Raw genomic sequence first — 12,202 nt, forward strand, 5'->3', positions numbered from 1 at the left:
ATGTTGTATCAGATATATCGATCCTCACACAAAAATATGGATAAAAAAAAAAGAAAAGTTTTTTAAATAGGGATATTATTATTTGGTTACCATGAACATGAACAATAATCATAAGCTTCAAAGTGAAATAAAAAGGATTAGGCAATATTAGCAAATACTTGTGCAGGATGGGAACTATTTCTTCATCTTAACATGCTGAAAGACACACAAGCGCTTGCACCATCACCTGACTCGTTCAAACAAGAGGGATCAGTGCCTTGTAGAGTAATGAGAGAAAATCAGAGAAACAGCTTCTGGAGTAAATTCACGCTAAAATAACAACATATCTAAAGGTGACATTTCTTATTCCTTATAATTTTATAATTGTGTGTAATTGTTGTTAATAAGTAATTAAAAATAACCATGGTTTTACTATAGTAATATTGTAGTAGTAACCATGGTTAATTGTGTGGTAACTATGGTTTAACTAAATCTCATGGTTAAACTATAGTTACTGTAGTGAAACCATGATTAATATTTGTAAGGGTAAACAAAACAGAAGATTAATAATTTTCTATTTAGGCTCACAATGTAAAAAAAAAAAAAAAATTAATAAAAAATAATGTGAATTATGACTAAAAATTGTATTTTAAATGACCCATTTTATCCCAAGGAATTGTAAAACATGTAATAGAGGTATTGGTGTTAGTATCGGTATCAACGATATTGGACTTGACATTATTGGTATCGGATCGAAAAGAAAATAAGTGGTATCGCCCATCCCTACTGGGCATTTCTCAGTCTGTGGGTGTTTTCAAATCACGATGGGTGTTTTTCAACTATCCAATGAAAGTAGGGAATCTCAGTGTAATAGCCCATCCCGGTTTGAAAATGCCCACTGATATGAAAATGCCTATTTTTGCTCTGTCTCGCAAAAAGCAGCAGCAGAAGAATTCCTCTCGTGAATGTGCACAGGAGATTAGTGGAGGATTGGTGTTGGAGTGCTGACATGAAATACAAGAGTTTACTTAAAAACAAATAAAAAAAAAAAAAAAAACAAGTATTAAAAGGATCAGTTGTTGCTGAAATGGTAAACTGAGGCTGTTGTGCAATCATAGAGGATGATTCTGATGGATCAATAATAGAAGACAGCATAGGATTTATGGAGGTATACACAAAAAAGAAAAAATACAAAACGTAAGAAGTCTGGATCTATGAAGGATCAGGAAGATAGCGAAGATATGGTGCCAGCTGAAAAAAAACAACCAAACAAAAACTAAAACAAGTCAGAAAACTACAAGAGAAGATTGTACATGAAATGGTGAGTTGAATGGATACAAGGTAATGATGACATTTAAGAATATTTCAGGAAAACACATGCATCTAAGGCCAAAGACAAAACGACTGGACCGGTTAACATGGCAAGATGTTTGGGACAGGGGAGAATATTGGTTACAGATAAAGAAATGAATTTCTCAGGATTAAAGTACTGAATGGGGAAAAGATCTCAACCAAGGAGCTTGGAGTAACTAGGACGGAAAAGGGAGTAATAACGGGAATTCCAACACATATAACCAAAGAAATCCAGGAAAATCTAAAAGGAGATAAAGTTATGAATGTAAGAAGACTGTTCAACAGTGAGGGACAATGCCAAGAGAGTCTGAGTATACTGTTGACATCTGAAGAAATAATTCCTGAAAAAGTGCAAATGGGATAGATTAGCTATCCAGTGACAGAATATGTTCCAATGCCAATGAGATGTTTTAAATGTCAGCGAATAGGACACAAGATGCTTCTCAGATATCTGATTAGCCTGATGGTATTAAATGTACTGCAGTGGAATGCAAGAAGCCTTATAGCAAATGATCAAGAGTTTAAAAAATGTGTATTAGAATTAGAACATAAGTCAAGTATAGGATGTATTCAAGAATCATGGCTTAAGCAAAACCTGCAGTTTGTCTTACCAGGATATAATTCAGTTCAAATGGACAGAGTGGGCATACAAGGTGGAGGGGTAGTAACATTTATAAGAGAAGGAACAGCATATAGGGCTGTTCCAGAGGTGAATATGGTAGAATGTGTTATTATAGAACTATTCTATCAAGAGGGATTACTTGTTATATATAATTTCTATAATCCACGTTTAAATATTTCACATTTTCTTGAAAAGGGGTAGTAAAAAGATAGATTACAAGGGGGAAATAATAGAGCAATTCATGGATGATAGGTCATTAGTATGCTTAAACACAGGGGAAGGCACTAGATTTAATATAATAGGGAACACGATATCAAGTATAGATTTAACACTAATCTCAAATAAGATGGAGTTATATGAGTGGAATGTGATTAGTGAGAACACCACTGGAAGGGATCACTTTCCAATAGTTTGTAAATATTCATATTTGTAATATCTACAAAGAAAATGGATGTATGAGAAAGTGGATTGGATCTTCATTTAACAATTATTGTGAAATAAATAAAGTAAAATAAAGTGATAAAAATAGAGGCAGCAACACTATATATTCCTCAAAGAACAGCAGGTCAGAAAGTGAAAAACATGCCAAGGTGGACAGAAGAGTGTAACAAAGCAATTAAAGAAAGGAACGAGGCATTCAAACAACTCATGAGAAATATGAATGTGAGCAATTAGCTGGAATACAAGAAAGCAAAAGCTAATGCAAGAAGAATTAGAAATACTGTTAAGAGAACAGGGTGGGTAAATATGGACAAAATATGGAATATGATAAGAAGTATGAGTGGAAGAGGGAAAAAGTCCATTCAAATACCAGAATGATATAGTAGCTGTAATAGATATAGATAAAGCAAACACTTGAGGAAAGATTAGAATCCCACAGTACAGAATTTGAAGAAGAGTATGAATTAAGAAGAAGAGTTGTTTTAGAAAACAATCCATATATTATGAAGAAGAGAAGTAGTAATAGATGCAGAGTTTACAATTACTAAACAGTGCCAATACTGCTCCTGGGCAAGTTATATAATGTTTAAACATCTGTCAGATAATGTATTACCATTAATTCTTAAATTATGTAAGTGGTGGCATAATGGGCTAAAGCACAGAACTGGTAAGCAGAAGGTTGCTGGTTCAATCCCCACAGCCACCACCATTGTGTCCTTGAGCAAGACACTTAACTCCAGGTTGCTCCGTGGGGACTGTCCCTGTAATAAGTGCACTGTCTGCCAAATGCATAAATGTCAGTGTATAATAAGATATGGAAAGAAGGAATAATTCAAAGGTATGGAAAAAGGCAGTAATAATCCCAATCGTGAAACCAGGGAAAGATCCCATTAAACCAGGAAGCTATCAACCAATAGCATAACTTCAAACTTTTGTAAATGAATGGAGAAAATGATAATACAAAGGTTATATTATGATCTAGAAAGAAAGTTTATATATAGTAAATATCGATGTGGATTCAGAAGTGGAAGATCAACAATAGATGCATTAATCAAGATCAGTGTAATGGAAAAGTCGATCAATATGAAAGAAACCATGGCGGTGGTATGTTTTGATATGGAGAGAAAGTCTTTTAATTAAAGCATCAAAGAAAGGAATAGAAAGTAAAATGTACAATTGGCTATAACCGTTTTTATTCGATTGAATGTGTGGTTCTGGTGGGTTCATGTCAGTCATCTGTTTTTTAATGCAACAGATGTTCTTGCACAAGGGAGTGTCATTAGCTCAATACTTTTTAACGCTGACAGTACAGCTTAATGCTCTTAATGTCTTAAACCACTATGATTTTTGTTCTTGCCTAAAGTGTTTGTGCATTAAGCTCTGATATCAAACTCATTTTTATGTGTTGGCTATGAATTATGTGTAAACATTCTGTACTGCAGTCTGTATGGGATGATTGTTATCATTAGGGGTGTGCAGTGAAGCCATTATCTGTATTTGTATCTGTATCGTTCATATGACAAAAATGATCTGTATCTGTCTCGGTTAGAACTGGCAGTGGGCGGGGCTTAATCCGGAAGTGCATCCACACTAAATGAAATGCCCATCTTTAAATGTTACTTGTTATTATACAACAATTATTTTTTTAAAAAAAATATGATTTTATTCTTTTTTTTTTTCTTACCAGATGAAGCTGAATTTGTGGGCTACATTAACTGTGGAATATGTTGTGGTTTCTCCTGGTATTTCAGATATTAATATCTGCATGAAACATAATTTGGTTTGTCTGTGCATGTATAACAACATTATTCTGCAGGAGGTGTCAAGCACACATTTTGCAGTGAATAATAAATACAAATTCAAACATTAAAAGAAATGAAAATAAAATCAATATAGCCTACAAACAGCTGAAAGTCCCATATAATTTTATCAGGAATGTTTATGATAGGACACCATTATTTAGTTAATAATAATTTAAAATGTATATAGCGCCTTACCAGAGGTTGCACAGTGTAAAGAAGAAGAAAAAAGGATGGTGTATGTTTCAGTTTCTTCATTTTACATAAGGAGGAATATTCCTAATAGATGAATACTCTATGGAGCATTTAAACATTTATGGAGCATTTTAACTTTTTTTCAGAATAAAATCTTAACTAAAAAATAATAATAATAATTAATCGCTGATGTGAATATAAATGTTGTCAACTTTAAGAGACGGATAGACGAGCTCCGACGTGAAATCACTTCAGGTCAGGAATTAAACGTCATGCTCAGGTTTAGGCTTTAAATACATGGGAATTACCAGGGGCAGATTTAGGCATGGGCGACATGGGCAGTTGCCCAGGGCGACATCTTGTGGGGGAGGCGGCATGAGGCACCACCACCCCCATGGTCAACAACTCCAGGGCGTTCTCATTTACAATCGCAACTTCACCACAAACCCCCCCCCCACACACACAAACTAGAACCGCTACTGGGAATCAGGTGTGAATCGTGAGATACTTTAACATAGACATTTCAAGAAGTGGAAAGTGTATATGATGTTTTATCTTAATGTTACACTTGATAAGCTCCTGATGCGCATAATTAACAGAGACCGCAAACGGACTCGAGATCTGAAATCACAACGTGTGCATTTCCATTCATAAGATTTACACTTTAGAAATATTAGCTGCACAGATTCATAAATTCTTTGTAATGTTGTATATGTTTATTTAAAATGTTGCTTTATCCTTGTGCTTCTTGGATAATCAGTCATATGAATATGTTTTATATTATTCGGATGAATCTGTTATTCGTTTGAAGTCATTATTTGTGCCACATAAGGTATTCGGCTTCCTAACCCTATCCCTAGTTATTATATTTGAAAATATCTAAAATAATAGTCTTTATTCAACTATAATGGATGAAAAAAAGTACGGCTTTTGGGGAATTAAATAACAGGGACATGCTGTAGGCTTCATATGTTGATATCGGCATATCAATTGGTGCAATGGCGAATTAACAGCTTTCCTTCTCTGTAAAAGATACCAAAGACGATAGCTAAAAGGATATTGATTTTTGGAGGATATTCGATTTCAAAGATAAAATCTGAGCCTCGATCAGCTAAAACCAGGAGATTATTTTTAGAGAATTGTGGGGACACTGGGCACACCTTGTGAAACTGGGACCACCGCTCCCTATATGTATATTACGCAGTCTTCGTAGGGCACCCACTCCCTAGGGGGGGCACCAGCAACTCCACCGGATACCCTTCCTCACACGTTATACTTTATTCAAGGACCTGATAGCAGTTGCCGTAAACAGATGATAGGCTTGCACAACGTCAGATTTTCACATCGCAAAACAAACAAACAAACAAACAAACAAACAAACAAACAAACCAAAAGAGTAAGCACTGAGGAAATCACTTTAGAAGACTTAAATGCAGAGATTCACATAAATGTTTCATTTAGATATTCACATTGCGATGAGCTGTGGTGTTAGGCTGCTTGTGTGTGTGTGTGTGTGTGAGAGAGAGAGAAAGTGTGTGTGTTTGTGTGTGTGTGTGTGTGTGAGAGAGAGAGAGAGAGAGAGAGAGAGAGAGAGTGTGAGAGAGAGAGAGAGAGAGTGTGTGTGTGTGTGTGTGTGTGAGAGAGAGAGAGAGAGAGAGTGTGTGTGTGTGTGTGTGTGTGTGAGAGAGAGAGAGAGAGAGAGAGAGAGAGTGTGTGTGTGTGTGTGTGTGTGAGAGAGAGAGAGAGAGAGAAAGAGAGAGAGAGAGAGAGAAAGAGAGTGTGTGTGTGAGAGAGAGAGAGAGAGAGAAAGAGAGAGAGAGAGAGAGTGTGTGTGTGAGAGAGAGAGAGAGAGAAAGAGAGAGAGAGAGTGTGTTTGTGTGTGTGTGTGTGTGAGAGAGAGAGAGAGAGAGAGAGAGTGTGTGTGTGTGTGTGAGAGAGAGAGAGAGAAAGAGATAGAGAGTGTGTTTGTGTGTGAGAGAGAGAGAGAGAGAGAAAGAGAGAGAGTGTGTTTGTGTGTGAGAGAGAGAGAGAGAGAGAAAGAGAGAGAGTGTGTTTGTGTGTGTGTGTGTGTGAGAGAGAGAGAGAGAGAGAGTGTGTGTGTGTGTGTGTGTGTTGAGGCAGCAGAAGCGGAGGGTGAGCAAGTCACGGCTATCAGTTTGTCGTGAAGAGAAAACACCGATTTTTATAAGAGGAAAATATATTTTTCATAAAAAGTTAATATATATTTACTTTTTGACTCTGATTTGCATCATATGAGCGTCTTTATCAAAAGTTTAATCATACGAAAGAAAAACGAGTCGAGAACAAACAGTGGCATCTCTGGTAAGTGCCCTTTAAATTATACACCCTTAAAATGATATCTAAGAATAATATTAAAGTGAAAATTATTTCCTGTGAAAATTATAGTTTTGGTTTTACTTTCAATAATAGGCTACATAAACTTTTTTCAGTAAGCCCATAATATACTCTGACAAGAGAAATACGCTGTAAAACATTTAAAAATAGCTCACTGGAGAGAGAAACAAAATCCATTTCAGCATATCAAGTTATTTAAAGAGGAGTCATACGTTTATTATCAAGTTTTATAGCAATTATTATGATGAAATGAGTTTAGTGCAGTTCAGTGCACAATGTGGTGTATTTACATGCAATGAAATGAAAATGAATATTTAATTTGTGGTCTGTATCATGTCATTTTTAGGGAGCATGAATAGGAAATACAAATGAATGTAGTCCTTTTTTGCCCTTTTGAGGATTTGTTTCATTTGTGCACCTCCACCTTTGTGTTGTGAATGTGCATGCCGTCTGGTATTTTATAGTCATTTCTGAGCGTATATTATTTTTTGAGCCTATACACTGTTGTGAGCAAAATTATAATACAGTATATTTAAGTATTGAACTGTATCTTTTTCAAAGAGTAATTTCCCTGTGTTAACAAAATGTTTTACACTACTGTGATAGTTCTGTCAAATTGTAAATAATTATAAAAAATAATTTACACAAGCTAAAGTTGTCATTAATAAAAACGATTAAGTAGTCCTAATTAAACCGTACTTGAAATGTCACATTTTAGAATCATAACTCAAATATATATGTTGTTTAAACTTTGGCTTCAAGTACTACGAACACAAAATGATCCCCATAAGCCCTTGTGCTTGAATAAATTATGTTTGTTTGGTCAAGACAAGAGAACTTATGTAGAAATATAATCATTGTTATTAAATTTTTTTGACTATTTTTGTTGTTTTGTTGTAGCTGGTTGAGAGTTGTGAATTATTTAAGTAAAGTCACCATGAGGGTGATAAGTGTTAACTCTGGTGAACTTGGAGCCTGTTATATTTCAGCCAGTCTTTTCTACTTAATTGTACTTTATAAAAGTGCAGATTAATGTGCACTAAGAAGTACTGAGGAGAATCCAATGTGCCACATGGCAAACTTAGAGTCCAGTCATAATTTCCCTTATTCTGTATAAGACCTGCTATAACTCAATTTAAAAATAAAAACAATGCTACTTGGGGGTCTGGGTATCTCAGCGAGTATTGACTTTGACTATCACCGCTGGAGTCGCAAGTTTGAATCCAGGGCGTGCTGAGTGACTCCAGCCAGGTCTCCTAAGCAACCAAATTGGCGCGGTTGCTAGGGAGGGTAGAGTCACATGGGGTAACCTCCTCGTGGTCGTGATTAGTGGTTCTCGCTCTCAATGGGGCGTGTGGTAAGTTGTGCGTGGATCGTGGAGAGTAGCATGAGCCTCCACATGCTGTGAGTCTCCGCGGTGTCATGCACAATGAGTCACGTGATAAGATGCGCGGATTGACGGTCTCAGAAGCGGAGGCAACTGAGATTCGTCCTCCACCACCCGAATTGAGGTGAGTAACCGCGCCACCACGAGGACCTACTAAGTAGTGGGAATTGGGCATTCCAAATTGGGAGAAAAGGGGATAAAAATAAAAAAATAAAAAAAATAAAAACTCAATGATTCTTTCATCGCAGATGAGTTAAGTTTACTTGCAACTAGTTAACTGTACTTAAATAATTAAGATCATTTTACTTGAGCCTAATAAGTTTGTTTACTTTGCAAAAGCAAGCAAACTGATTACCTTAAAAATCTAAATAGATTTTAGTTTAAAAAACATTACAAATGGTTCTGTTCCTCTTTAAACTCTTGAGACCCGAGTGCAACTGCTGTGTGCATTTCTTTTTTTTCTTTTTGATTTGTAACTTGTAGCACCTAATCAAAAATTGAAGAGCAAATAATTTTCCTAAAAACTGATGTCCTCATATGTGGACAGTGGGACTAAGTTGTGACATTTGAAGTAATGCCAAGCTATAGAAAGTCAGTTTTTTTTTTCTAGTCAAATAATTTATTATGTGTCCAGGAGTGTTAGTTATTCATGTTTTTAAGATGTTACAGACATTACAGCTGATTTTCTATATTTGGATCAATGTGTACTGGGAAAAGCACAAATAAAAACTATAGAAATAACAATTATTTGACTTGATTTTATTTTATTTTCCAATGTTTTTTCTACTTTGGCAACAAAATCTCAAGGTTATCTCTATGCACTGTCAAACAAACAAACAAACAAACAGGTAATAGTGAGTGGTGAAACAGTTTACCAATCAAAAATGAGCATAATTTATTTTGATTCAAAGTAATGACCAGCATCATCCAATCACTGCCAACCATGTTAAAATACAATTATTCATTATACATTTTGAATCTAAGTGATTATCATTGTCCCATGTCTGCCAAACATGTAGATTGGTGCAAACATCATCTGCAGCCTGAAACTGAACTTTTAACTGGGTGTTTGGAGTGAATGCACTTGGCAGCATAGGAAAGCTATAGGATGCTCCCTTTTCCCCCCTGCTCCCTAATTAGTGAATGACAAAACCTCCAGTATGTTGTCTGACTGCTCTGGTCTCAGAGCAGCTTAAAATGCAAATATTTATTTTCATCCTAACTTTGTACACACAGCCTCTAAAAGCAACATTTTCCAGCTTTTGGACCCTGTATATGCCTGATATTAAGATCTCGGGTGATCCATTCACATGTGGTCAGGTGAGACACATCGCTGTTTACACCTGGTTGCTTAAATGTGTTTCCTGTGACCACTTGTGATCGGATTTGGAGGGGACGGACTCTGTTTCATGAAAATACATCAATCAATATATCAGTGTGTTACTATACTATTTATGATATTAAAGTGCAACAAATTCAGAAAAGACAAAGAAACTGCAAAAAAGGTGTGCTATTTCTCCCTAATGCAGCTGCAATTTAAGCGCAAATGCAACATTTCTAGCAGAATCGACTGTTATTTTAGTGAATTACCTGTGTTAACCTGAGCTGCAGATGTTCGTGCTTCTCATAAGTGTCCCTGCATGTTGATTTCAGACACTTGAAGAAGATCCATGATGTTCTCATGCTTGTGTATATATCCACTTTATTTTATTTTTCCGTTCGGACGGTTATTTCTTTTTATTACTCGGCTCTCTGGAATACATGATTCTGATTGGCCAATGGCGCCATCCAGTGGTCAGATATTGCTCTGTAACAACCGCACATCCGGGGAATTTAGACGTATCAGACCGCTCATCCGGGATCTGCGAGCCGTCTCTCCTGCTTCTTAGATCACTGTGTGATCTTTACAAGTAAGCAAATAAAATAATTTCAACTCAGATCAATGTTTCATGTGCATTTATTTATTTATTTGGCAAGCAGTCTTGTAATAGGCTGAATATTGAGGAATCAGACGGCCCTTTTCACAAAAAAACACCAACAGAACTCTGATGCAAACTGGAGGTTGATTCCAGCTGTTCAGCAATTTATTTTTTTTCTCATAATTACATAATTTCAGCACAAATCAATGTTTCATGTCCATTTATTTACTTGTTTGGCAAGTAGTCTTGTTATAGGCTGAATATTGAGGAGTCAGACAGTGATTTTCACAAAATAAGCATTTGATTCCAGCTGTTCAGCGATTTCTTTCTTCTCAAATTACATACTGTAATTTCAATGCAAATTGATATTTTATGTCCATGTATTTATTTATTTGGTTAGTAGCCGTGTAATAAGCAGGATAATGTACAGTCAGTCGGTTGTTATCACAAAATAAATCCCTTCAGAGTGAACCTGTCTGTGTTTATTGTGCGATAACAACCGGCTACAGACGCTCATAACTGGCAAAGTTTAAACTCTTGTTTTAGCGCAGCAGTTGATTGACAGGTGAGGGGAGGTGCCGCTGCTGCTGGGACTCATTCAGGATGGATCAGCATTTACACATCAAATGCGGTGCGGTCATATATTCGTATGTGGTTTTTGTGATCGAATCACAAAACATTTTAGACCCCGTTTAGGCCTGATTTAGCGCTGACCACCATGTGATCGGATCACCAAAAACACATCTTAATACCAGGGGTCTTGAATGCACCCATTGATTCTTAATGTTGATAACGCACAGTGGATTTAGGATTTCTAAGGTAAGTCAGGCCCATTGTCCATGCAGGTCATCATGTTTAACAGTGTACTGAATGGTGCTGTGTGATTTTGGTTCAGACATAGGCTCTGAGAATATGCTGCGGGGCATCAGAATCTCCCCTATAGCTGCCCTATAAGTAGAGACTGGGGAAATGCCTTTGAAAGAGAACGCACATCTAAAAGTCAGTGTTTGAAGAAAGCTGGGAGCATGCACGTGGTAACATCAAAAGCATAGGATGGACAACAGATAGCTAGATGTCTTGATAAAACAAATAGTTATAGTGTACTATAGACCATTTCAAGGATGTAAAATATTACAAAAGAATTAGAACACTACTGACCCTGAAGCATTTCCGTTACCATTACCAGACCCTTTAATATGGCTCTGAGTTAACAATCCAGATGTGTTGTTGATACTGAGCATCTATGCAGGAGAGGCGATTAAACTTTTTTTCACAATTATTTCCTCAGCAGAAAGATCGGAAATATTGGATTGCTCCTATTATAATAAATGAAGCCGACAAGGTAAGGATTTCTTTTTTAAATTATAAAAATACTCTTGTCTCTTTCTGCTACTCCAGCTACTCTGAGAACTTAGCAGTTATATATCTGATACTGCAGATATTTTTGACCTATGTCTGACATATTTCTTGTTATGTTCCTCATTTGAAAGTCTTTTTGGATAAAAGAGTCTGCTAAATTACTAAATGTAAAAGTAAACAACTTGCAAAGCTTCATTCATTATAATGGTAGCGATCTAAAGTCATTTTTAAAGCTCTGCCTCTCAAACTTACAATTAGTTGGCATGCATTTTGTTCACCTACCAGAGATGAGATGTGTGCTACAGCTGTTAGTACTGCACGTATATAGCCGTCTTGCTTCACTGCAGCGGTTCATGCGTCCATTTGTGGTTGCTTATTCTGAGATCTAAACACTTTAATTTCCATTAGTTCCAGGCATGAATACCCTCCAAAAGATGGCAGAAAACGGGACAGCAAGCTGTTGTCTACGGAGCCTTGTATTTGAGACGAGACAAAGTATTTTATGATGCCTCTTGTACCCCCCCAAAAAGGAGCATGAAACGATGAAGTGAATTTGAGGGAGGGGGAGGTGCTTGCTGAGCCCTGTGAGAGGTGGGCAGAGGTGCCAAAATATGATAGAACGAGCAGGGGCTGCTAGTGAAGGCAGCCTCGCACTAGGGTCTGCTCAGGGGATAGGAAACTGGAATGTGTAGAATAGGTAGAGATGGAGAATGAAAATAGGCAGAAGCACTGAAGAGACAGTGGCGGTTGTGGCTGATAAGAGCTGGAGGGATCGTTACACCCGAATGCGGGG

Source organism: Myxocyprinus asiaticus, chromosome 12 (assembly GCF_019703515.2).
Source record: "Myxocyprinus asiaticus isolate MX2 ecotype Aquarium Trade chromosome 12, UBuf_Myxa_2, whole genome shotgun sequence".
Taxonomy (NCBI): domain Eukaryota; kingdom Metazoa; phylum Chordata; class Actinopteri; order Cypriniformes; family Catostomidae; genus Myxocyprinus; species Myxocyprinus asiaticus.